This window comes from Channa argus, chromosome 12 (genome assembly GCF_033026475.1).
Source record: "Channa argus isolate prfri chromosome 12, Channa argus male v1.0, whole genome shotgun sequence".
In the NCBI taxonomy this organism is placed as follows: Eukaryota; Metazoa; Chordata; class Actinopteri; order Anabantiformes; family Channidae; genus Channa; species Channa argus.
In genome coordinates this window covers 4707565-4733734 of record NC_090208.1, presented here as the reverse complement: position 1 = coordinate 4733734, position 26170 = coordinate 4707565, and the positions used below count along the sequence as shown (strand labels likewise).

Below are 26170 nucleotides of genomic sequence, written 5' to 3'. Positions count from 1 at the left end.
AACATTTCTGAAGCCATGAATGTGTTAAAGGATTTGCAAAAGGTGATGTCCCAGGACCATGCCGCAGCAGAACCAAATTGGCTGTCGTGGTTCCTGTCTGGGTCCTGGTGGCAGAAGTTATTTAAATTGTTGACCCCATTTTTGATTATACTGTATTTATACCCTGCCTAAGATCAAAAACCTTTTCTAACTGTACTGTTGCAAAGAATGGATGTTGAAGACCCGAACCTGGGTGAGTCCTGCAAAACATTACAGGAAACTAACAATGGGTGCATGTATGATGATAATGCTATGTAAAATGAAACTGGTACTGAAAATAGGAAACTAAGTGGTACACATGTAGAAGATAACTTAGCAGGATCACATACTGATAAACAGGAGGGAATGTTAGGGTTTGTTAATTGTTTCCAACATTAAATGTAATGCTTGTATGTTTGTGATGTGTCTATGCACTGATGATGTCATTAGTGACACCATGTAGCTTTGATAGTTGCCTTTGTAGTTTACCTTTAAAGTCTGTTGACAGTGGTCAAGGAAACAATGCAACGCTATATTATCATTATGTGATGAATTGCATTTTTCATTGGCCTATTACTTATAAGGAGTTGTTTTTCTGCATTGAACTCTCTATTTGCTTTGATATTTGTTTTCCAATAAATAGTGTGGACAAGGAAGAGCCCGGTGGAGTTGGCTGAGTTCGGGTGAAGTGTTAAGTCACTAAGACCCCACCGGGCTCCCCTTGTGCAAGTAAAAGACTAAAGTCGACTCGTTTTGTTATTTCACCGTTGTTGAACTGTATCTCCAGGTGTAATCAGCGCTGTTGTGGTTGTTAGAACCCAACAGTGATGAATCCATTTCCTCTTCAAACTCCTGTCAGACATTATCTACTGCACTTTGATCCCATCACTCATAGCAGCTGTTTGCTACAAAGTCTCATCAGCAACATCTTTAGAAAACACCAACATCTGATCTGTGATGGTTCACTCTCACATCAACAACCCGGAAGCAGCTTCACCTCTGTGACTGTGATGGCCACAGCCTCGGACACACCCTAAGTTTGTTTGGTAATGTTTTCACTTACCTTTTTCCTTAAGTTTAGTTTCTTGTTATTAAGTTTAAGTTGTATTAATATAATTTCTCTTTTTCTTGAGTTATCATTTTGCTGGTCCGGGCGTGTAAAAGATTGGATTGAGGCCTTTTTCAACTTTAAATACTTCCTACTGGGCCTGGATTGTACCAAGTACCCCGTTTGATGCAGGGAGGGGAAAATATGGGGAATATGTTTCTTTAGACGTTATAGGTTATTAAATGTTGTTTGGTTCATTATTTTATTATTGCTTTTTCATATTTGAGTAATGGGATGATGTTGGTAAACTGTTTGTCTAGAGTTTGTTTATAATTTGTCCAGTTGTTGTTATGTCTACCCCTCGTGTGTCATATTGGTTTGGCCAGCCAGTATATATGTTGCCCCTTGTGTGTCACTCAGGTTAGGTCTGTTTTGTCTCTGTTGTGATTAGAACTTATGTTGTAATTTCAGTTTAAGTTCAGCTATCTTTTGTTGACCTCTTTTAGGGCCCACATTTTGTTAATTGAAATTTCTTTGTATATGTTACATTTGGGTAAATAAAACCCATTTTCTTTTGTAACGTTACTCCTGTGTCCTGTGTCTACCTGCTCGGTCCCTGACAGTGACCTTTGTGATCTGTTGTTGGTCTGAACACATTAAAAAGCAGCAACTACAGTATTTAATTTGATTTGCAACAGCAGCTTTACATATATGCAGACATGTCACTTATATCCAATATGTAACCAGAAATGCTGATGTGTTTCCTGATACGTCCCCATTGTAGAAAAAGATGTCATCGATGCAAGTCATGGTGCTTATTTTGGTAAGAGCCTGGCAGATCATGAGAGTTGGTAGAGTTCTACTTCAGTTATAGAGGTCAACCAATAGGCACAAGTTAGGGTTATGTTAATTATTTTGGTATTTGACATTGTTGGGGGGTTTTATTGGTTCTGAAGTACCACACAGATTTTTTAATGCATGGGATACTGAAATGATAATTACACCTTTGTGGTACTTTGCAATTAATTTAACATGTGCACCAGTTTAAGTAAGGTGTTTATAATTCAAGTGCAAGGTTTCTAGCACCAGCCCTGTATTTCATGCAGCAGATGTTGGTGGTGTGTTGTATAGCTTTCAACACCAGCTGGTGCTTTATGGGAGTTGAGAAGCTGTAGTAGTGGTACTTTTGCTGTGATTAGAGTTGAGACTGAGAAACTACTAGCTTTAGCAACAGAGGGGAAGTGTGTTGGTGGCCTGCAACAGACCTTTAGTGGTTTGTTTTAAAATGCAGTAATAAATGGGCCTGGAACATTCCAAACCACAAAAGTTCCATCAGTCTCCCACTAATTATTAGCGTCTCCCTGAAATCTGCAAATTATATGCATTTTCCTGTAAATTTGACATTTGCTCTGTTATTGTGGACCTAGAATTGCCTTCATACATGTTTCAGAGGAAGTAACGCTTGATTCATTGTCCTGTGTTGAAGCTACACTGAGGCTACACCTTTGTTGTGAGCATTTATACTTGTGCGCTGGTGATACTGTGTAGATCAAATGTAGAGGAGACATTTTTAAGACCAAAGCACAGACATGCAACACTAAACACTTACAGAACATGTATTATAGATCCTATCATCTAGAGAGACGTTAGAAACACTACTTCAAGTCCATAGAATAAGATGATGAAGGATAATTGTTTCTTTTTTAAAGGGAAACTGATTTAATCACTTTACATTTATGTAAATGAATTCGGAGGACAAGTTGTCTTGAGCCGTACTTCTCTTCTGAAATTTAGCAGTATTGACTCAGATTTCTTCCAACACAAGTCAGCAGCTGCAGAAAACACTAAATTGCAAGACTTGAAGGACAGGACGGCTGCTTTGGAGGCAGAGTACACTGCACTAAAGGAGGCAGAGGACTAGTTAAACCCATGGAACAAAAGAGAGCAGATTTCTCAATCTGCATTCTTCTCTGTACTTGGGAATCGAAGCCCAAGTGCTGCTCCAATTTAGTGTTTGCAGAACCAATAGGAGGAAAATGCTCATGCAGTGCTTGTTTTAATGAGGATGCTCTGGGATCTAACCAGTTAACATCCACAGGGAGAACAGACTCATCTCAGTAAGCTGTGTAGTAGATTTAATAGCTCTGTTGTCTTCAATCTATTGCTGCCAGTTTGTCTGAAAGCAAGATTTACACCTTCTATATTGGATACTGCACATTGCCATGGACTCACACAAATCAATATAGAAATACATCCATCCATATACGCGCAGTGGCCACTTTATTAGGTACATCTGTATAATTAAATACAATGTAAAACAGCAGCTCTGCCATGAATTCTACAGTTTTTTAGGTTGAAACTGCCAGAAAAGTGATGATTCTACTGTGTTTATTATTGAGGTCAAAGTGGGTAATGGAGTCGAGTATATTATGAGTAGACGTGGTTCTAATGTTCTGGTCACTCTATTTGCTGGTAGAAACATGGTCATTAGGCACAAAAACAGTCCTCGGACTTCACCAAAGCCCCTGAATCTTGAATCCTAAATTGTTTATTGTTGGTAATGTTGACTCCATTTTCAATGTTTCTGTAAAGAAGATCTTATAAAGACAAAGATGAAGGCTGAAGATGCAATAACTGAAAAATAAGTAGTAAACTAAGTAAACTTTTTGCTTTCCATTTCTTTGTTGTCCTGCACATTTTGGGTCCAATACATCCCTACCTCTAAAACTCTGATACTTATAATGGCTGACAGTGATTTGGAAGACACATACAAAAAAAGACTGAAATGATCCAATATCAAGTCTCGTGTTACTTTGAGCCTACTTTTACTGATTTTTTTACAGAGGTAGAGGGCAGAGAGGTAGTAGACTGATGTAGACAAGTCAACCAACCTTTGTCTGGCGTAAAAGCTCAGCCAAAAGGTGACTTTCTCCTAAACAGGTCCATCAGGTTTGGCAAGAAATGGTCAAGTGCATCAAAGAAGTTCTCTAGTAGATTTTCCCCCACTACTGTACAGAACTGGTAACAAGCATGGAACATAAAACATAGTCAACCTTGTAGAAGTGCATGATCAAATGGATCAAAATCTGTGACCATGGGAATGTCCAACCATCATACCGCTCAGGAAGGAGACAGGCTATGTGTCCCAGAGACAAACGTGCTTTGGTGACTAACATGCGCATAAACCCCAGATCAAAAGCAACTCAACTTGTGAAGATGCTGGGTGAAGCTGGTGAGAGAGTTTCATTATCCACAGTGAAACGAGTCCATGGGCTGAAAGGCCACTCAGCGAGTAAGGAGCCATTATTCAAAGGCAACATAGAAAAGCTTGGTCATACTGACCATCGTTCCACTTGGCTTGAAGAGGAATGGGCCAAAATTCCAGCAAATGATTGTGAGAAGCTTATGGAAGCATATCCATAACATTTGACCCAAGTCATAAAGGCAACTTCTGACTTTAAAGAAAGTAAGAAAAGATTTTTAAACATCATCTCATCATTCTGGCATTTAGCAAATGTTTATTTGTTTATCTTTACTGACAGTCAGAGGAAACAAAGTGTGTTTTTCTATACAATGTATGTAAAATTCTGGTTTCAGATACTTTATTGATGAATCTGTGCTCTGTTTCTCACTCACACACACACACACACACACACACACACACACACACAAGCTAAGGTTATTGGGAGCAATGCCTGCATCAAGCTGCAGCAAAGAATGTTGGAATCATATAATTCATATAGCAAAGTGGTCAAAAACAAAATGTCTCTGCTGAAAATTGTATTTAACATTAACTTCGAACACACTAGGCCTTTAAATCATTTCAGTAAACACACAAACCTGGCTTTCTGTGAGCAGAGCTGACCATTGATGGACAATCTGGCTTCACTTTGCCAACTTCTTTTCTCTGAAGAGCAGGAACAATGGATCCATTTGGCTTCGTCCTGAGTAAAAAGGTGAACAACATCATGTCAAACTGGTTGAAACAACGTTTCTCACTGCTCACCAACAGCCCGATTGAGTGATAAGGTGCTAACATTAAGTTAACTTAATGCTGCAGTCGACCAACAGATAAGAATGTTCATCAGAAAGTTTGTGGCACGTGACTGAGAAGAACGAATAGGGACCTAACAGGCGACACGTGTCCTGTCGAACTGGTTTGGTACCTGATTCAGTGGTTTATAAGGAAGAGAATCAATGATGGGATTCGTTCTGTGTTTTGGTGGTGATTTTAGGTGAGAGGCTCTCTTCCTAAATAAAAAACTAATAAAATAACCAAATATGCATAATGTGTTTATTTTTACCTGTTAATAAGCATTTTCATAAGCACTTTTCTCAGGTTATAAGTATAGTATACTTGTACTGCATATAAGTTACAATATAATAATAAACGTATAAACGTACATGTTTACTGGTTAATTTATTACATAAGCACGTGGAGGAAGGGACATCACAGATTGGGTTGTATTATATACACTCACCAGCTGAGGCAGGATCACCAGAATGGTAAATCGACTAATTGAGTCCATGGCTCAAAAGCCCTTTGATTTAAAAAAATTGGGTAATTCAGTTAGCAGAAGGTCTCAGTCAGTGCTCACACTGTTTTAAAGGAACACCCATGTTTCAATTTTGTAGTATATATGCAGTTTTGCCTTACTGGAAAGGGGAAGGGACAATGTTGGTGCTAAAAGTTTTATACAAGTATGGTGTAAAAGGCATCATAGAATTCTAAGAGCAACTCAGGCTTGATCAACCCTGTGTCATCTCTGAACCTATTCCGTAGGTGGCTTACACAGCCGAAGGTAGGGGTTAAGGCCTTGGGTAAACCCGTGTCAGGGTTTTGTGGTGGATACCAGTTGTCCCGATGTTTGGCTGAACTTTTGAAAAGTATTAGCTGAATTTTGGGGAAATCTAGGAAGGGTGGATGTAGGATGTGTATTAATGCAACAGATTTATATTTCACCAGAAATCAACCAATTTCTTTTGATTGATGTTTTATTTTAATATGTGTTTGTCTCTGTGTATTATATAATTTTTGAGGGAGCATTTTGTTTTATGTATTTTATTTTCTCTACGTGACCTTTGACCAGTCAGTGATGTCACTTCCTGCAAATTCGTGCTGCTTTCCTCAGTCGGCCAGTGGTCTTGCTGAGGAGAGGTCCATGTAGGAGCTTGGTCAAATGAAGTTGCTGTACTGAGGTTTTATTTTATTTTACACAGAATTGAGAGAAAATAAATTCCCTTCTGGTTGGCAAAACGGCTGTGGTCCTCACTTCATTGCCCATCATGCGCAACACAATGCAGGTTTTCTTCCATTGAGAGGTGTGAGGCAAGCGGGCCGGCTACATTTATTGCCAACTTTTTACTTTGCTTATTCCTTTTCTTTTCAGTTTCAATCTTACTTCTTTCTTTTTAACTTTTTTCTTTGTGAATTCAAGTTTCCCTGGAATTATGTTTTATTTCTATTCTTTTTTTCCCTTTGTTTCTTTCTCCTTTTTGTTCGTATTTATCTCTCTTCTTGCTCTATTTGAAAGTCTTCACCTTTGGCTCAGCGTTTGCGGCTTTGAACGTGCAAACGCCTCCACTCTCGGCAGCTTCCCATGTAATTTCCTCAGAAGTTGCCTTTTCTAGTTAAGTATATGTTCTTTCTGTGAGGGAAATTTCAAGATCTAGGTAAACCTGTTTCACTGTTTTCACACTTCTCACAGACCCAGTATCAAACCTGCTTACACCAATGCCTCCTCACCTTTTGCTCCCCAGCAAGACATCATGTCTCTGGCCCCACAAAGAAGTGTTAGGTAGATATCAACTATAAAACTACCTACACCTGAACATTTGCTTCCTAGAAGGGAGCCCACGGGAACCAGCACAAATCATCAATCTCAAGGACTTAAAAGACAATGAAGACAAAAGGACAAAGTAACATGAACTTGCTAATTAAGACTCCTGACCACATTGTATGAAGGTTGATTTGCATTGACTCATCCCTTTGTTCTTTGTGTGAACCCAGCTGTTGAGTTGTATGTATAAAAGGCTGGACAACCTACACATCTTGGTCAATCAGATTGACCCACTCATGAGTGTAGCTCTGTTCTGCTCTGCATGTTTCTCTATTTGATGATTAAATTCACCATTATCGTTCACTTGTAAGTTGCCTTTTGCCTCCTAACTTGCCTTACAGTTTTTGCCACGACATGTAGTATCCAGGAAGGTCACAAGGAACCCAAAGTACACAGTGATGCTTTTCTTCAGCAGGGTTGGGGAAGCTGGTCAGAGTTAATAAGAAGATGGATGGAGTCAAATAAAGATCAATCTTAGAAGAAAACCTGTTAGAGTCTGCAAAAGACTTGAGACTGGGGAGGAGATTCACCTTCCAGCAGGACAACAACCCTAAACATACAACATACAACACACAGCCAGAATCCAGACCTAAATCCAATAACAATCTGTGGCTGTTCACAGATGCTCTCCATCCAATCTGACTGAGTCTGAGCTATTTTGCAAAGAAGAAGGCAAAGTATTGACTCACAGGCTGAATACAATAGCAAACATTTGCAGACTCTTTAGCAACAGCAGCGCTGCCTGTAGGAATAGCAAGAGGCAATGTGCCAGGCTGCCCCTGTTGCTGGGCAACGGGTTTGACTGACAGGCCAGGCACACAGCACACAAAACATGATATGAAATAATGCATGGAGCAGCAATAAAGGACAAAATCATGAGATGAAATCGCGACTTCTAAGAGAAAGAAAGTACGAACCCGTGTTTACTTTGAGTATAGCTTCTTTAATGATCTTGACTTTTCATTATTCGAGTTCTGCACTCATTATCAATTCATTGTTCAAGCTGCCATTTTGTCCAAATTGGCTTGTTATTCAATGCAATATGTAAAATAATATACAAGTGCTTTTTTTTATAAATATAGATATTTATTATGGGTTTGTTTTTTCTAAATGAACAAACCAGTAACACAAAAAGAAACCATTCAAGTACCATTCTGCACCCGTTTAAACAAAGGAAATGAATAATTATGTTTGATTTAAATGGTCTGCAGTTGTTGACAAGACAGGGACTGCTAGCAAGCTAAATATTGGAAATATTCATATTTTTCTCCTATATAGTTTATGAAAACCCTTTATGACCAATAACATGGACTCACAAGGACACATTTTGCAACTGTACTTCCCCTTTTTCCATTCATCACAGAATAAATGCAACATTTTCGCACTGTCGATCTCATTTTACCTTTGAAACTAACCCTCGTGTCCAACATGGGCCCTGTTTAGTCCAATGACATTTTAATTTTCTTGTGGCACAAACGTCTTGCCCACAAATTCTATGACATGAGATGCATGAGACAAACACAAAGAACAAAAAGTAGCTGACAGCAACAGGGCATAGAGACACCAAATAGTCAAAGTTAGAGAAAGTCAGAGCCATCAGATAAGGAACTCTACCTGATTCCAGAGCGTGTTGAAGTTTAACGAGTAGTGCTGCATGTCCGGTACTCACCATAGGGACACAGAAACTCTTTAAAATGCCAAAGAGTTAGGAATTCTGAAAAACTCAACACTCCATGAATGAATGAATTTTCAAAAGGTGAAAAGCGTTTTCTTATCTGTCCAAGCAGAACAACTTAACACCTCCTTTCAACAGTTTCCCTAACAGACACCAGTAAAAACGTCAGTTGGTAGGAGGAAGTTGAGTTTCTTTATTTTTTTCTTAAGTGCAGTGGTTTAATGTAAAATGGTTGGGTTAGATTTACAAACTAAGATTTTAGTTTAAAAAGTTTGTCTCTTTGTCAAGTCCCTTCTGCGTTACATGCTGATGCTTAGGTTACCACTTCAAGTCGGTGATTGACACTCTGAGCTTTAAGTTTAGTTAAATGAAAACACTAAAAGCAACAATGAGTCGTCTCTGCTCTGTGTTACTGTTTGTCTGCAGCATGGATTAGTTCACCTGCAGTGCTGTGAATACTTATGTACATGTCATTTGTTTCATTTTGTATTAAGACATTTGCTAAGATTTCAAACAAACGTCTTTCGTGTTGTCATTATGGGCTATTGTTTGTAGAAATTTGAGGAAAATAATGAATATCACATACGGGGTGGAAACAAGGCTAGAGCCCTGCTGAATGTAAAAAGGTCACTTTCAACATTCCAGTGAATCCTAATGCTCTCTCTATTTGCATGCCATCAAAGGCAAGGTGCTTTGTCGTAATGTCTGTTGCATGTTCTGATGTGGGTTTACTTTGCAGAACAGCACTGTTGTTTGACACAAACTTGTGTAGACGTAGACCCTTAGCACATATTTCACATGCCTCCTTTGCAAGTTCTATGGCCTCGTCAACACTCTCAGTACTTGTAACTCCATTATCCAAAAAACAAAAACAAAACAATGAACTTGACTCCTGATGGACATAAGAGACTGTTTTCTTTGGCTAGATGTTTTAGCCCATAGTTTGCCATAGCTTTGTCTGGCCATATCGTTAGTCAAGTTTGTTCCAGGCATCTTGGTACAACTCTCCATTTCTGTAGAAGGTCCCTTCAAGGCATTTACAAGCTGGGCCACTAACACATGTTTTGAGGTAATACAACTTATCAGCAGGGGAAATGCCTTTTCGATCTATAAGTGACATGAAACAGGCTTTCCATTCAGTGAAGGGGATTAGCTCACCAGTGAACACTGCCGGCTCACGTGAGCAGCTCACGGAGGCGACATCTTTCCCTTTCTGCATCAAAGTCTCCATCAATGCCAGTTAGTCTTTCATTTGGGATTTTAATTAGGTCACTGCCTCACATGCATCTACCATTCGTCTTAAAATCGGTTGTTGGTGTTATATAATCTCTCATTTCAGCGCAGAGTTTCATGATGTCGTCCTTCTCTTTCTCTAAAATGTCTGCAATTGTTGTGCGTTTCAGTGATGTCTGACTTTAGTTCTTCATTTCTTCCCTTTGGTAAGTGGCCATGCTTTCACCTCCTCCACGCAGTAATCATCATCTATTAAACAAAATATCTTGTTCTTTTTTCCATCAGCTTCCAACTTGGCCTTTCTTGCATTTAACCAACTTTGCAAAGCACTTTCCATGACCTTAAGAGTTGGCTTTGCCTGTTTTTTTTCCTTTCCATTATTCACTGTCACAATTTTGGTTAAGTGTGGACCCAAATAAGGAGATTGCAGATAACAAAGGGCTTTTCATGACTTAAATGGTGAACAGAAGTCGCTCCTAACAGGATGATACTGGAAACTGGATTCAGAACAGATACAGACTAAGACAACTAACCACAGGACCAGCACACGAGGGGAGTTAACTTAATAGAATCTAAGATGACAACAGGGTGGACGTTGAAATCAAGAGGGGAACAGAATTTACCAAAATAAACACAGCTAAGGTTCAGGGACAAGTTAGGCGAGAAAATTAAAGAACAAACCCTAAACGATCACTCAGGAGAAAACAAAGGCTACTAAATACATAAAGTACAGATAAACGTTAAACTACTAAAGCAGGTAAACACAAGGAGAAGACTAAGGAGACTAACAGGAATATAAAAGGACACAAACCACTGAACAAATGAACACACATAGTAATGACTAAAGTAAAACAGAGTACGACTTAAAAAACACAGTGGAAGGGAAAGATACCAAAGTAACACAGGAACTAAGGGGAGGCAGACACGAACAAGCTGAACATAAAGAACCGGCAAACTGAAGAACACAGAAGCATATTTAAACACGAAAAAACCAGGATCAAAACAAGCAGAGAAAACTGGACACTGAATTCAACAGAAGGCAAACCTCAGACCAAAAACAACACAAAAGCACAGAGTCCAGGATTAAAGAGTCCATGAAGCCAAGAAGGTCTAAGAAAAACAAATTCAGGTTTTTCCAAAAGTCCAGAGTCTACTGTGGGGTTGGTGAGGTAACAACAACAGCAATGACTAAGAGGATCTAGCAGGGGAGTGAAGGGAAGACTGAAATTAAAAAGAGGAGGGAACAGGTGCAAACAATGAGGGACAACGAGGGTAAAGCTGGGCAAAAGAACCAGGGACAGGAAGTAGGGAGAAGGGGCCACAAAATAAAAGTCCAAAAACAGGAAGTACACTGTGACCATGACATTCACTGAATATTAATCTACATGTTTAATCCAAGTAGAGATGGTTTCTCACTAATGTGGAGGCAGGTTTTCTCATGTCCGGAGGTCCAACAATTATCCACTCCAGAGATCATTGTATGACAAACACTGACCATTTATTAAATTCTACATTCCACAATTGAGCTGATAACAAAATAATTTCACAGAAAAATACTGAGATGACCAAAAAAGTCCAAGTTTTACTAAATAATCACAAAGAACACGGTATGAAACCGTGTACCTCCACAGCTACGCACACTTAACTTTCCACTACTACCTTGTTGCTCTTCCAGTTCATTTATACACTGTCCAAAACAAACATCTTTACCTTGACAACTGTTAGGCAACTTCAAAGGCCGTTTTTTAACGTTTAACTTGTGACGTCATTAATGATGTCATATATATGCTTATACATACATTTAATTTACTTATACTTCCACGACACAGCATCCACCCAGAGAAAACCCCCGTTGGCACAGACATTATTTAAAAAAAAAATAATACTCCATACATTCAATACAATGGTAGTGATGTCAGTACACCTCTCCCTATGATTCTGTTTGGATTCTGATCCATGTCCAGCTCTATTTACATAAAAATTGCCCTTTCCAACATACTCTTTTAGAACTTCTAACCTTAGCCTGAGCCTAGTCTCACCCTACATACAGTGACCCTTAGAATGCGATGAGGTTAATCTTTTTACCCGAGGCATTATTTCTTACTGTAGAGAAAAGAAACACCAGATGCAGATCCACTCTAAATTTTACACAACAATCCTCAGATATAGAAAAGTGAATAATACAGGTCAATACTGGTTGTATTTTTCCTACACAGCTTTCAATAAAAACATATTTAATTTAATCATTATTTGTCAAAATGAAAAGAGCATTTTACTGTTTATACTTGTCCTGTAGATGTATTAAAAGTGGTAATATGTTTATACTCAATACATGTAAAGTTAATGGCTTTTTCAGTTTCATTTTGATGATTACAGCCCCCAGTTCATTAAAATCAAAACTTTTTTGTCAGTGTTAGTTATTTGACATCGATTGTGTCAATTATTGCCACATATAAGTAGAATGTGAATATTCTGTGCAGATGTGAGGATTTAAGTGCACATTTTTGACATTAATAATAAAAATGTCTGTATTTGGCATGAATGTAGTTTCGTATCAAGTCAGTCAGTACAGCAGTAAACTGGTTTGATGACTGTGTTGAGTCTCTGTTTTGTGGATACGGGGGCCTGGTCGTTCCGTGGTAGAACATTGGGTTGGGATGTAAAAGAAATCCCACCCCGCCCAGCCACCAAGGCTGTCGAACCCGAGCCTGGAAAAATTAAAAATTAAAAATGGGAGGGTTGTGACAGGTAGCGCATCCGGTGTAAAAACTCATGCCAAATCAACATGCGGAACTTGTTGCTCTGTGGCGACACCTGAAGAGACAAGCCGAAAGCTGTTGATCTGTCTTCATGTGGATATACAAATTGACACAAATCACCTGTGGAGTTTTCTGGTGACTTTTATTTAATATTTAAAACGGATCGGGGCAACATGGTGATGTGGTTAACGCCATCACCTCACAGCTAGAAAGATGTGGATATGCGTCCCCGACCGACCGTGTGTTCGATTGTTCTACCTGTGCTTGTGTGGTTTTCCTCCAGTTTCCTTCCACAGTCCAAAGACATACATGTTAGATTAAATGGTCAGTCTGAGTGTAAATATTTTTTACATAGGGTTGTTTCTCTCTGTATGTCCGTCTGTGCCCCTCAGGGTGGACCCTGGACAAACTGTGACTGTGAATATTATTCTGAGGATCAAATCAAAGAAAAACCAATCAGTCAACAATTTTAATCGTTGAAGCCTGAATATAATTTCATCAGTGTAGCACATCATTTCAGTCAGTTTAACAGAAACTCAGTTGAACAACCAAACAATGAAAGATTTTGAAGACGTTTTTCATTAAAATAATTACTAAAAACGGTGGAGGTGTAGCTTCATATGTGGGTAAAATGTTGAAATGCCAAGAAATCCAGTCAGTGGTAATCACATTAAAGAGTGTGTTACTGTAAAATTATCTCTGAGAGACTCAAAAATAGGATCAGTTGTGTGTACAGAGCACCAGGCTCTAGTATTTTCACATAGGGCCATGCAGGTTTTTCACCTTAACAAATGAAATCACAATTTAAAAACTTCATCTTGTATTTACTTGGATTATATGTGTGTAAAAAAATAAGAAAATCAGAAAGGGGCAAATACTTTATAACAGCACTGTGTAAAAACTTTCTACATGAAAAGGTTTTTATTCTGTACTGTTTAATTATTGTTCCATACATCACCTGTTGTGTAGAGGTTTGGGGAGATGCTTGTAAAACTCAGTAAATGTATATTTGTACAGCAGAGAGCTGTAAGAATTATCAGTAGATGTTCTTATCAAGGACCTCAAACCATCTGTTTCTCAAAGCACTGTTAATGACATTTGATAATAGACTTTAAAATTGCAAATTGTTCAGATATAATCTACAAAGGAAGTAAAAAATTGCTACCAAAGAACATAGAAAATATATTTCAAGAGAGAGTATGTTTAGGAAAGTCAGAGCCAGTACAAATTTGAAAATCACATGTGTTTCACTCAGAAGGGTGAATTTATGGAACAAACTTGAGGATGAATTAAAAACATGTGACACTAAAATGGTTTAAGAAGATGTTTAAAAATATCGTATTGAAGTACGAGAATGTAATATAACATGACTTTGTATCTAACAACAAATTGATTATTTAAAAGTTGTCTTCCTGTTTGTTAATTATTTGACTATTGCTTGAGAACTACTACATATTTGTACTTATTGTCTTATTTATCCGGGATATAAAGAGGAATAGAACAATAAATGTGTAGGTGATTACAAATGGTAGGGTTATAATTAAGCTTTGGATTCAGCATACGTCCTTTCAGTCTCATTTGAGAGGACTTACTGTAAATTGTACAAAGTTTCAATGATAGGAATGAGTCTTTAATTGTAAAGACTGGACACATTATTTACTCAAAGTGAACAACTGTGACTCAAGAAAAAGCACAGAAAGCTCAGAAAAAAGTGATTTGATCCCATCTGTAGTTCATCTTGTTTCAGCACATTTCCTGAAAGCAGCAGAGTAAAATGAATGACAGTAAAGAGCAGCAGTAAGTGACATGTCTGAGCATCTGAGAACAAATCTGCAGCTTCTTCTAAATCACATAATAATGATATGATCATAAAAAAATAACTAAGCATACAAAGTCATGCAGGTGAAGTATCCATCTATTGTCTTAACCACTTATCCTGTTCAGGGTCCAGCTGTCATTGGCTGAGAGGCAGGGTCCACCCTGGACAGGTCTCCAGTCTTTCTCAGGGCCAACGCACAAAGACAATTATTCAGTCAATATATTGTAGTGATATTTATATTAATAATGACTAAGAAAAAAACATATATTCACCTTTGTACAGGACATTTGAAGTTGTTTACATGTTGGACACAAAACCTTACGTGTCAATATGTGAATAGAACAAATCAATCACAGATCCTTTGAAAACTTCATGTCTGCTGTTTGAATGTAGTTTTATGTGGAGAGAGCTTTGGTTTAAATACAGTATGTTTCAGTGTTTAGTCTGTTTGAATATTAACTGCTCTCAATGTTTCCTAAAGAAGTGTTTGACTGATCTTGCTTCCTGCTTTTCTCTGGATTTTTCCCTGTTTTTGTTCAGATCTAAAAGTTGAAGGGAAACCTGGAGATAATGTCACTCTGCAGTGTCAGGGGACAGAAGATTTTACAGCTTTAAAGTGGAACAAACCTGATCTGAAGTCAAAGTATTATGTTTACTTTATTAGTGATAAGGAGGTACGTAAAGATACGTAAAGGTACGTTGGAGATGGAGGCAGTTCTGAGCTCATCAAGAACATCACTTTGACAGTTCATCCACCAGGTGTGTGTGTGTGTGTGTGTGTGTGTGTGTGTGTGTGTGTGGATCAGAGGTGAAGCTGCTTCCTGGTTGTTGATGTGAGAGTGAACCATCACAGATCAGATGTTTGTGTTTTCTAAAGATGTTGCTGATGAGACTTTGTAGCAAACAGCTGCTATGAGTGATGGGATCAAAGTGCAGTAGATAATGTCTGACAGGAGTTTGAAGAGGAAATGGATTCATCACCTACCTGACACCTCACACCTCACATCTCATTCTCTTCTCACAGGTGGTGGACCGATTGGACTGACCGTCGGTCTCTCAATTGATGGAGGTCTGCTTGTTGTTGCTGGTATTATTGGTTTTGTGATGTATAGAAAACGTAAAGGACTTAAAGAGGAGACTTCATACAAAGCTGCTGATGATAAAGACACTGACCATCAGTAGGTGTAAAATGTAAAACCTTTACATTAATGTAATGGATCGAGTGAACAATATCTGACTTTGATATTTGCTCTGACTTTGCTAGACCCTATTCCAACTTGACTAAAAAAAAAACTCTTTTGGGTCTTTTTTTAAATATATGTGTTTGTACATTATTGCAAAACTTCTTTATTCTCTTATAAATGTAGCATGTGACTTGGTATTATAAGATTCTGTGTTGTTATTGCATGTTATTGCATCTTGTTCCGTGGTAAAGACAATTTTGTTAAAATAAAGTTTAGGTCTGAATATATATTTGAGTGTTAGTATTAGTAGCTCTGTTTCAATATTAACTGATGAAAAAATATTTAAATGTTTTCTAAAGATTATTACTGATATTTGCTTTTTCTTTTAAGAACCACACAAGAAGCAACAAGACAAACACACCTGAGCTCATCAGCAACATCACTCTGAAGGTCAACACCTCAGATGAGTGTTTATGTGTGGAAACTGTTTTCTGGGTCTCGACCTTTGTACATAATTAAAAAGAACCAGGATCAAATGTTGGATGTTGTATCCTGGATCAGGTTATCTGCTATGTTGGTTTCTTCTGACCCACTTAAGTAGTGGATTAGAAAAGTTGGATTTTATCATCTGAGATAACTGCTCACTGTTGTGGTTTTTGACTAGCTAGGGGCGGCTGTAGCTCAGTTGGTAAGGCAGTTGACCACAGGGTCACTGGTTTGATCCCTGCTCCCGGCTACATGTCGAAGTGTCCTTGGGCAAGACACTAAACCCCAAGTTGCTCCCGGTGGGTCAGGTGAGCACCTTGCATGGCAGCCACCACCATCGGTGTGTGTGTGTGTGAATGGGAATCAACATTGTAAAGATCATTTACCATTTAAATCAAACGACAGTCAGAGGCTGGACTTGAAACCTTTGGGTGTTCTGGTTTTGCAAGCTTCTATCAGTTGGACTGTTCAAATGCTCAGTCTGTTCCATCTCCATGTTTAGGTCATTTAGTGTCTTTTCTGTAAGAAGATAAAGTGGAAACTGATTGAGGAAACCTGGCTCCAAACACTAGTCACATTCGTACAGCGTTGACCTGAGATGGATCTGATAAATAGGAGGATTTGCAGCTGTTTACAGTTTTTAAAAGACATGTAAGGACTTGCATCAGAAAAGTGTTTTCTGTGTAACAGGCTGCATCAGTGAAGGAATTAATGAAGTCATAACACAGTAGAGTGGATGGAAAGATACTGATCAATGATGATGACATGAAGATTAGAAGTAAATTAAAAATAATATACTGTAAGGCTGTATAATGTAATGAGTGGGTGACTGGTCTCGTTCTAATGTGGTAAATAAACAGTGGCAGAACATTAACTCAGATTCCCTAACTGTCCACCCGACTTCACCAAGAAACAACTGTTTCCTGCCTTGACATTTGATGTTTGATGACATTGACTGTTCACATACATATCGAGAATTTATGATTCATGTGTTACACTGCTGTGTATTAAACCACACAGTTTAATGTGAAAAAGTGACTTACCTGCATATTTGTTACATAATGTTCCCACCAAGACAAGAGCAATGAGACCAACACTCACTCCAGCACCTACTTTCAAACCGTTGTTGATACCTGCAGAAAAAAGTTCAACTTCTGAGTTTATCATTTTCAGCATTTTACAACTTCTCTGTTTTGCTGTTTTTTTAATATGCTACTTGAGGGATTTTGTGCTAAATTATTATCACAGCTGCGTGATTTTCGCTAAGCAGTCCAACATTTACTACTATGGGTTCTCAATTCCAAAACAGCAGTCGTAAACGTAAAGCATGTGTAGCAGTTAAGGAGTTACTTACCGATTTCTGGCGAGATCGTGGGCTCTGGCATGTTGAATTTGTGTTTATTTGCAGGGTAAAAAGAGAAAAGAGAGAAATGAAATAAATAAGACAAAAATGGTTTCCTAAATTCTTTGTCGCCTTTGTTAGGCCTCTGCCTGTGCACACTCTACACACAGTTCTAGTTAGTTAAGTCCCTATACACGGGCTTAAAGTCCTTGTGTGTGTTTGTGAGAAAAAAGGGTTAGAGTACACGGGGTTAGAGTAAAATAAGAAAAGTAAAATAAAAAGTGTATTGACAGAAGAACAAGTAGGAACAGAGTAAGTATGGAAGGTGAATTTGATCGTGAATTGCATGATGAAGGGTGGGGTCCCGGCAACAAAGTGGGACAGTGGAAGCCAGTTACAGAGCAGCTACATGTTTCTCCATTTCAAAACCCACTGTGTAAAATAAAACAACAACTATAGAAAGTTTTAGTGTAAATCATCCTTTAATTTTTGACCTCAAGCTGCTTCTTCCACAGCCACAGAATTCCCAAATTCACAACTGTAATTATATTAGGTTACATCAATAATCTGACATATAGAAAAAACTGCCTTGAATTAAAGCTGAAAGTCTTGATTTTGAGAGGAGTTATGTGAACCAGCAGGTTGTCGTCAGTTGTCGACGTCAGCGTCTGGAGACACAAACACAAACAGTTCAAACAAGATGAGAAAGACTTTCTTCTTCTCTTCATGCAGAGGCTGCACAGGTTACATTACTTGAAATAAAACTGATATCACTACTGATAGTACATTTACTGCAAATGTTGACTCTTGTAACAATAGTAATAATTGTAGAGAATCGATAAGATCAGCAGGATGCTAGTTTTTTCTTTTTTAACACCTCTGATGTGCATGACAGTATATAAAAAAAGTGGAGAGCTGCACGGCATTTTGTTACAAACGTGACAAACTCAATGCAAAGTGTCATCAGCTGAAGCAGAACATGCAGTGAGAAACCAAACCAGCTTCAGGTCAGAGCTCACTTCAAGCAGCAGGAGGAAGTAAAAAACTAAACAACTATAATGTTAAAGTTTGAGATTCGAGGTGCAGAAAGCACAAAGCCTTGAATCTGTCTTTGTCCAAAACCAACTAAAAACACATCAGTGAGCCCTATTTGTACTGGATCACATGTTCCTGTATCACCATGAACACACACCCTGGTTCTATTCACTCAGTTCCACATTCACAGTCCTGCTGATTTTAGGAAATTGCTGACAGAAAAATGAAGAGAGATTTGATAAAGTAGATAAAAAAGATAAATAAGATAAAAAAACCCACATTTGATAAGGAACATTTTAATGGGCTCAGCTCACTGATCACACTGGATCACTTCAGAAGTCTGTGGTGACTCAAGTCATGACTTCATCATAGTCATCAGCCAATTCGTGCTCAGCTGGGGTGGGCGAGAACGTCACCATGGAGACGGGCAGATGATTTCCTATGACTGGAGGAGGAAAGAAAGAAAAGTAGTAAATGTATTAACAGTTAAAACAAAAGTTCTGTTACAGACAACTGTGACTGATGAATTTTACCTGTGAGCATCTTTCGATATAAAGACACCATGATGACAGCGCAGATGAGGAACTGACAGAACAACACCAGGTCCAGGACTGACCCCGAATAATGGAGGGAGGAAGAGGCAGGAGGTGATACTGTATATATGGGGGATGCAGATGTGGTTGTAGGTTTTTCTGTGGAAAGAATCGAACTGTTCAGGTGAACATGTGGATGAAATAAGTGTTGAAATCAAAGTGAAGCTCCTGACCTGTGACGTAGATCCAGCTGGGTGGAGACTCTCCATGACTGCTGATGTGACACTTGTAGAGGCCTTCATCAGACTTGGTAACATGGTGGATGGTCATGTGACCTGTAGGCTCAGTCCTGATGAGGGAGCCATCTTTATAGAAATCAGCTGGGAGCTTGGAGGGAGGCCTCTTTGTTTGACAGTGCAGAGAGACATCATGTCCCTCCATCACAGGGAGGACAGGACTCTGCAGGATCACTGCTCCACCTCAACACAGAGACAAACTACAGCATTTCATCCATTTCCACACAGCTTCATCAACACTAACTCCACAGTCTGATCTTACCAGTGACAGTGATGGTGATGCTGTTACTGGTTGATCCCTCTCTGGACTCACACCAGTAAACTCCACTGTCCAATTCGACAACGTTGCTGATTATACACAAAAACTTATTTGATTTTCCCCATTCACCTCCACACTGTTTCCTGGTGTCTATAGTTGTGTTCCTCCTCACTGTCCATTCAGTAGAGCTGTCGACGTCCTCACAGGTCACATTAAAGGACTGATCCTCAAAGAACTGAGCACTGTTGGGACTCACAGTCAGATGAACTGTGAGAGTTTCAGTGCATTTGAGGAAAAATGGTAGAAAGTAACAATAATCAGACCAACAACAATGTCATACAGTAGTATTAGCAGTATATATAAAGTATTTGGTCTTAAGTGTCCACTGAGTAACAGTCCATGAAGATACTTTCTTTAGTTTTCATTAACTTATAAAGAGGAAGTTTAGCAGTGTTTCAGATTCAAGTTACTTTATAAAACAACATGTTTTCATTATGTGTATTGACTCCATTCATTATAACTAGTTCATTAAAAGTTAGCATCTGTTCTACATGTGCAGAGTGAACTTAAGCTGCATCTTTACTCTTTTTGTTTACAATAATACCCAAGTGTCTTCATGGACTCTTGGTTTACAGCCAATATTTAACAATCCAAAGCCAATTTCTTTTTGAACTATTGTTCTGTTAGAAATCCCATCACTACACTTTGCTCTCACTTGCAGAATATTGTCCATATAGGCCCAGAGAAACCAGTAAGAGTTCAGAGTAAACATACTTTGAAATATTAGGATGTGTGTAATACACATATTATTCTTCATGTGTAATATCAGCAGTTTGACCATTTAACAGCTGATGAATATTGGATGACAAATGTACCAACCTTGGTTTGTTGAGCCCCACAGCAGTGAAGTCACAACTACACAAACACAAAGAGAAAAGACAGTCGGCTATTTTGGAGATTTGCATGTAGAGTATTTACTTACAGTAACATTTCATTAAATATGGATGTGGATGTAATAAGTGGGTTTACAGACAATAGGGTGAATATTTATATGGTTGTGTGAGACCAACAGTATAAAGCCAGTAAAAAGATAATAAATCAATAAATATTGAATACGACTTTAAATTAAACTAAGTCTTTGTAAAATCTTTATGTGATGTTGTCTCAGCGTGTTTTTAATTTTTTTTATTTTTACAAATTATATATTTATACTTATTATATTTCATCTATTTTTGTCCTTTCACCTTACCCCGTGAGTTCAGTTATTTTAAATCTCATTTCATGTTTGATATCATAACCTTTTCTATCATGTTGTGCTGTATCTCATCACTACTTTTATGAAGTTCAGCATAGATTTAACAAATACAGACTGTACTTACAGAGTAGCAGCTGGATACATCGTTGGTCCATTGTACAACTTGATGAGACGTCTGCACTTAGTTTGGTAACAGCTGCTTTACCCGCTTCCTTCCTTTTAGTCGGTGAGAAGTTGATGTGATGTCTCCAGCAGACGACAGTAAAGAACCACCCCAGACATACTGACATCACTACTTATATAAACCAATCAGGTAAAACATTATGACCAGCTGTGCAGTCTGATACAGTGGCTCTGCCATGAGTTCTACTTTTACAAGCTTATGATTTCTCAGCTTTTAGGTTAAAACTGTCAGAAAGGTGATAATTATTGAGGTCAAAGTGGGTCGTGGAGTTCTACTGCAGTGCATGATAAGAAGAGGTGGTTCTAATGTTTTAACGCCACATTCATTTTAAATAGTTTGGCCAGAACATAGTTTAAGAATAACAATAAAAACAAAAGCATACGTGTCTAAAATAAACTAAAACTGATAGTTCACTATTATTCAATATTAATTAATTACGAGTGAAACAAGATGGAATAGAAGCATTAATGGCATCATTCATTCTGTACAAAATGTTTGTCTTGTGTTCCAAATTAAAATGGAAACACAGAAAACATTGTTTCCATATTGTCTGACAGAGTTGCAGTTTGTGTGCGTGTTATTTCAATGAATCCACAATTTTACTGCTTTACCACAGAGAATGTGTTGGTTCACCTGCTCAGAGGAAGTTCTACATTTACACACAATTTAAAGCACAAGAAAAAATCTGACTGCTCTCAGAGTCGTTATATGAAGAGTTGATAAATGAGGCCCCTGAACTGAACAAAACCACCCATGGAACTGTTCCCTGTGTCAACCAGCAGGTGGCAGAACTGGATAATAACATTTCTATGTGAGTTCAGCTGATAGCAGCTGTCTTCATCTGTTTCCTGCACATACAGGACAAATTTGTTGGTACAAACCATGTTTTTCTAAAATAACATTAAACCCACTAAATCCAGAAAGTAGAATTGTTTTTATCAAAGAAATCAAACTCTGACTTTGCTTTTGATTTTTAATTGATAAACAACCACAGTACAGGGTCAGAGGCCTGGACCGGACAGCTGTGCCAAATGAAAGAACATCTGTCTGCACCTAACTGGATAGAAAAACAAGGTCCAGCCTCTTACCACTAAACAATTTCTCAAAAGGACGTCAAAACTAGTGCCCACACAAAAGCACATGGCCAAGATGGCAGCAAACAAAAGAAAGCCTCCAGACCAGGCCTGCAACTTTTCCAACTGTCTTCAAACAGTGGTGGCCCTGAACACACATCTGTCCTCTTCACAAAGCCAGAGCCCCTCACACACAGTCTCTCAACCTTTTATAGACTCTGGATGCTGATTGGCTCCCATCAATACAAACGAGCCAAAATGGTGGAATCCTGCTAAAGTACACTGCCCCCTATGTCCCTGACACGAAACAATGATCACATTACAATAAAGAGGATTGTTACAAAAGTTACTAATAAAGCAGAAATTGTTTGCGTCTCACTCAAAAACCTTTAGAACTGACTGTCTCTGCACTGCTGCCATGTTTAGTGTGTCTGGGTCACAGGACAATTTGCCAGCATCTCTACACATTCAGTTATGAAAAACACACAAATCTCTTGTTTCACACTGATGAAAACAAACTGTTTGGGAGATTTGATCATCAACATAAACACATTTAAAATCACCAAATACAGTGAGGCTCCTGTTCATGTTCAGTTGTGGGAAAGTTTAATTCAGAAAATGTCAAGAATAGAAGCAGGTTTTCACAAGGAATCATTCAGGAGACAGACAAGTTCTTCTTTGCTTTACACTCAATATAGAAGCTGCTTTAATTAATATACTCATATCAATTTTTAGCATATTTGTAGCCATTCTAATGATGAAAGGAATATGTAATATGTATTTTGCATTGAATCAAACCCACTTTTGCACCATGTACGTCCAAAGTCATTCAGATGAAGACTGTGATTCTAAAGTTAGTGTCTTTTCTTCATGTGCAGACAGTTAATCTGTTGTATGACCCATCTGAACCACTCATTTGAACTAAAACATTCAGAAACATCCATAGATACTGTGTTTTAATAGTGTAGTGTTTTAAAGTAGTGATTAATAAGTGCACTTAGTAAGTCACATATAGATTATAACAAGACTGATTCTGATCTTAGAAACTTCTGCTAAAGTAAAGAGTAATTGATTTTACAAGTATTTGTAGTGTTTATGTATCACATGCTACATTGGCTGTAAGAGATCTGAGACATTTTACAGCTACATCTGTCATTCACCTGCACTTTCAGCAGGTTAGTATGAATTCTGCTCTGTGGATCTTTTTCTAAAGATCAGAAAAGCAACAACACCAACAGCAACAAGAATCACACCAACAACTGACAAACCCACTGCCAGTCCAACATGTCCTCTGTTGTTTCCATCTGATTCTGCTTCACCACCTGTGAGAAGAGAATGAGATGTGAGGTGTCAGGTAGGTGATGAATCCATTTCCTCTTCAAACTCCTGTCAGACATTATCTACTGCACTTTGATCCCATCACTCATAGCAGCTGTTTGCTACAAAGTCTCATCAGCAACATCTTTAGAAAACACAAACATCTGATCTGTGATGGTTCACTCTCACATCAACAACCAGGAAGCAGCTTCACCTCTGATCCACACACACACACACACACACTCACCTTGTTGATGAACTGTCAAAGTAACTCTGTTGATGAGTTTAAAACTGCCTCCTTCTCCAACATAACACTCATATGTTCCAGCATCATTGATGTTGATGTTCTTCAGAATCACTGATGCATCTCTGTTCTTCATGTTTGGATCTTTAAGCTCAACCCGATCTTGAAATGATTCATGCTGGTACTGTTTACGTACCTCCTTATCGCTAATAAAGTAAACATAATACTTTGACTTCAGATCATGTTTGTTCCACTTTAAAGTTGTAAACTCTTCTGTCCCCTGACACTGAAGAGTGACATCATCTCCAGGTTTCCCTTCAACTGTTAGATCTGAACAAAAACAGGGAAAAATCCAGAGAAAAGCAGGAAGCAAGATCAGTCAAACACTTCTTTAGGAAAAATTGAGAGCAGTTAATATTCAAACAGACAAAACACTGAAACATACTGTATTTAAACCAAAGTTCTCTCCACATAAAACTACATTTAAACAGCAGACATGACGTTTACAAAGGATCTGTGATTGATTTGTTCTATTCACATACTGACACGTAAGGTTTTGTGTCCAACACGTAAACAACTTCAAATGTCCTGTACAAAGGTGAATATATGTTTTTTTCTTAGTCATTATTAATATAAATATCACTACAATATATTGACTGAAAAATTGTCTTTGTGCGTTGGCCCTGAGAAAGACTGGAGACCTGTCCAGGGTGGACCCTGCCTCTCAGCCAATGACAGCTGGACCCTGAACAGAATAAGTGGTTAAGACAATAGATGGATACTTCACCTGCATGACTTTGTATGCTTAGTTAGTGTGATTGCTGAAAGCAAGCTATTATTATTATTATTATTATTATTACGTATTCTTCCGCCCGTTTTTCGGCGTGCTGTAAGTCCTGAATGCTAAAAGCTGCAAACATGGTTCCAACTGTAATATGTTAAACATGGTTGGGAGAGGTGTGCTTACTACCCTGTGTGCTGACAGCTAATGTATTGTAATTATTATGAATATTAATACATTTTTTTTGAATGGAAAGTCTATGGGAGTGATGTTTAAACTGCAATATCTCAAAAACTACACATGGTAGCATGATGAAGCTTTGTGTACTGCTGTCCCAGATGAAGTGCTTCACATGTTACAGCGTGGGCTCTATAGCGCCACCGTGTGGTCAGTAATATAACTCGTCTTTTAACTCCTAAATTTTTTTTTTTTAATTCTGATTTCACTTCTATATTGTACAGTGCATTTAGTACTAGCGGCCGTTCACAGTACTGCGGCTTTTTCAATCTTTTTTTTTAAGCTAATGCAATGACTGACTTGAATGAAACTTTACAAATATGTGCAGGACACTGCACTGTTAAACGTTTCTCCATTGGGGGGCGCTATTGTGGGTGCTTTTATTTTTGGTATTTTATCCTCAGAACTTCATTAGTGTTGAGAGGGCAAGATGGCAACAGTTGATTCCTTTGGACAGGCTGCCATCTGCTGGAGAGTTGGTGAATAGCACTTGAAAACTTCTTCATTGTTTCATGTGCTGTCGCTTCTAAGTAGTTCAATTTCTCAAAAACTACACAAGCTAACGTGATGAAACTTTGTGGACATCTGCCCCGTGATGAAATGCTTCACATGTTACAGTGTTGCTCGACTGCTTTGTTCGACTGCTGTCGCTTCTACAATGTTCAGAGCTGCAGATTCAGCGATGGCTGCAGCAGCTGGCTTTCAGCAGTCACACGCATTTTCTGTAGGAAATGCCCATTCTAGTTCATTTTACTCTGCTGCTTTCAGGAAATGTGCTGAAACAAGATGAACTACAGATGGGATCAAATCACTTTTTTCTGAGCTTTCTGTGCTTTTTCTTGAGTCGCAGTTGTTCACTTTGAGTAAATAATGTGTCCAGTCTTTACAATTGAAGACTCATTCATATCATTGAAACTTTGTACAATTTACAGTAAGTCCTCTCAAATGAGACTGAAAGGACGTATGCTGAATCCAAAGCTTAATTTGACCCTATCATTTGTAATCACCTACACATTTATCGTTCTATTCCTCTTTATATCCCGGATAAATAAGACAATAAGTACAAATATCTAGTAGTTCTCAAGCAATAGTCAAATAATCAACAAACAGGAAGACAGCTTTTCAATAACCAATTTGTTCCTCCTAGATACAAAGTCATGTTATATTACATTCTCGTACTTCAGCACGATATTTTTAAACATCTTCTTAAACCATAAGAGTGTCACATGTTTTTAATTCATCCTCAAGTTTGTTCCATAAATTCAGCGTTTGCGTTTGTAGCGTCTGCATGTAGGTGACTACTGAACGTGTCCCTGAGATTTAGCAATGATCCCCAGCAAAACGCTTGTATGTGTTAGCATACTTGGCCAATGAAGCTAATTCTCTTCCTTTCTGTTTGTACCTGTCCACTCACGTCTTCCGCTTTCTGTTCGTTTCACGCAGGTTCAGAACGTTCATGCTTATATTAGGTGTTTCTCTGTGTCCAAATGTCTCTTTTCAGTCTAGACAAAGCAGTAGTTTCTTTACCATCAGTTCCATGTGTCAACGGCCT

General features: G+C 38.3%; 1 protein-coding gene and 1 long non-coding RNA gene across 6 annotated transcripts in view; one reads left to right on the top strand and one right to left on the bottom strand.

Moving 5' to 3' along the window:
• LOC137137844 (uncharacterized) overlaps nucleotides 1-26170 on the bottom strand; it is a 135922-nt gene that overhangs the window by 98056 nt on the left and 11696 nt on the right. For 2 of the 5 annotated variants that reach the window (XR_010915794.1, XR_010915795.1), the window contains exons 2-7: nucleotides 23604-23930; nucleotides 20907-23361; nucleotides 20407-20442; nucleotides 19206-19794; nucleotides 18973-19131; nucleotides 18754-18884 (exon numbers count right to left, since the gene is read on the bottom strand). The gene's annotated coding sequence lies outside the window, so the exon portion shown is untranslated. Of the gene's footprint in view, nucleotides 1-17897; nucleotides 18073-18718; nucleotides 18885-18972; nucleotides 19132-19205; nucleotides 19795-20406; nucleotides 20443-20906; nucleotides 23362-23603; nucleotides 23931-26170 lie in introns of those variants that run through there. The other 3 variants (XR_010915792.1, XR_010915791.1, XR_010915793.1) reach the window with 2 other exon arrangements.
• Nucleotides 15155-26170, top strand: part of LOC137137888 (uncharacterized) — a 34897-nt gene continuing 23881 nt past the window's right edge. The window contains exon 1 of the long non-coding RNA XR_010915846.1: nucleotides 15155-15419. This is a non-coding gene — a long non-coding RNA (uncharacterized lncRNA). The remainder of the gene's footprint in view (nucleotides 15420-26170) is intronic.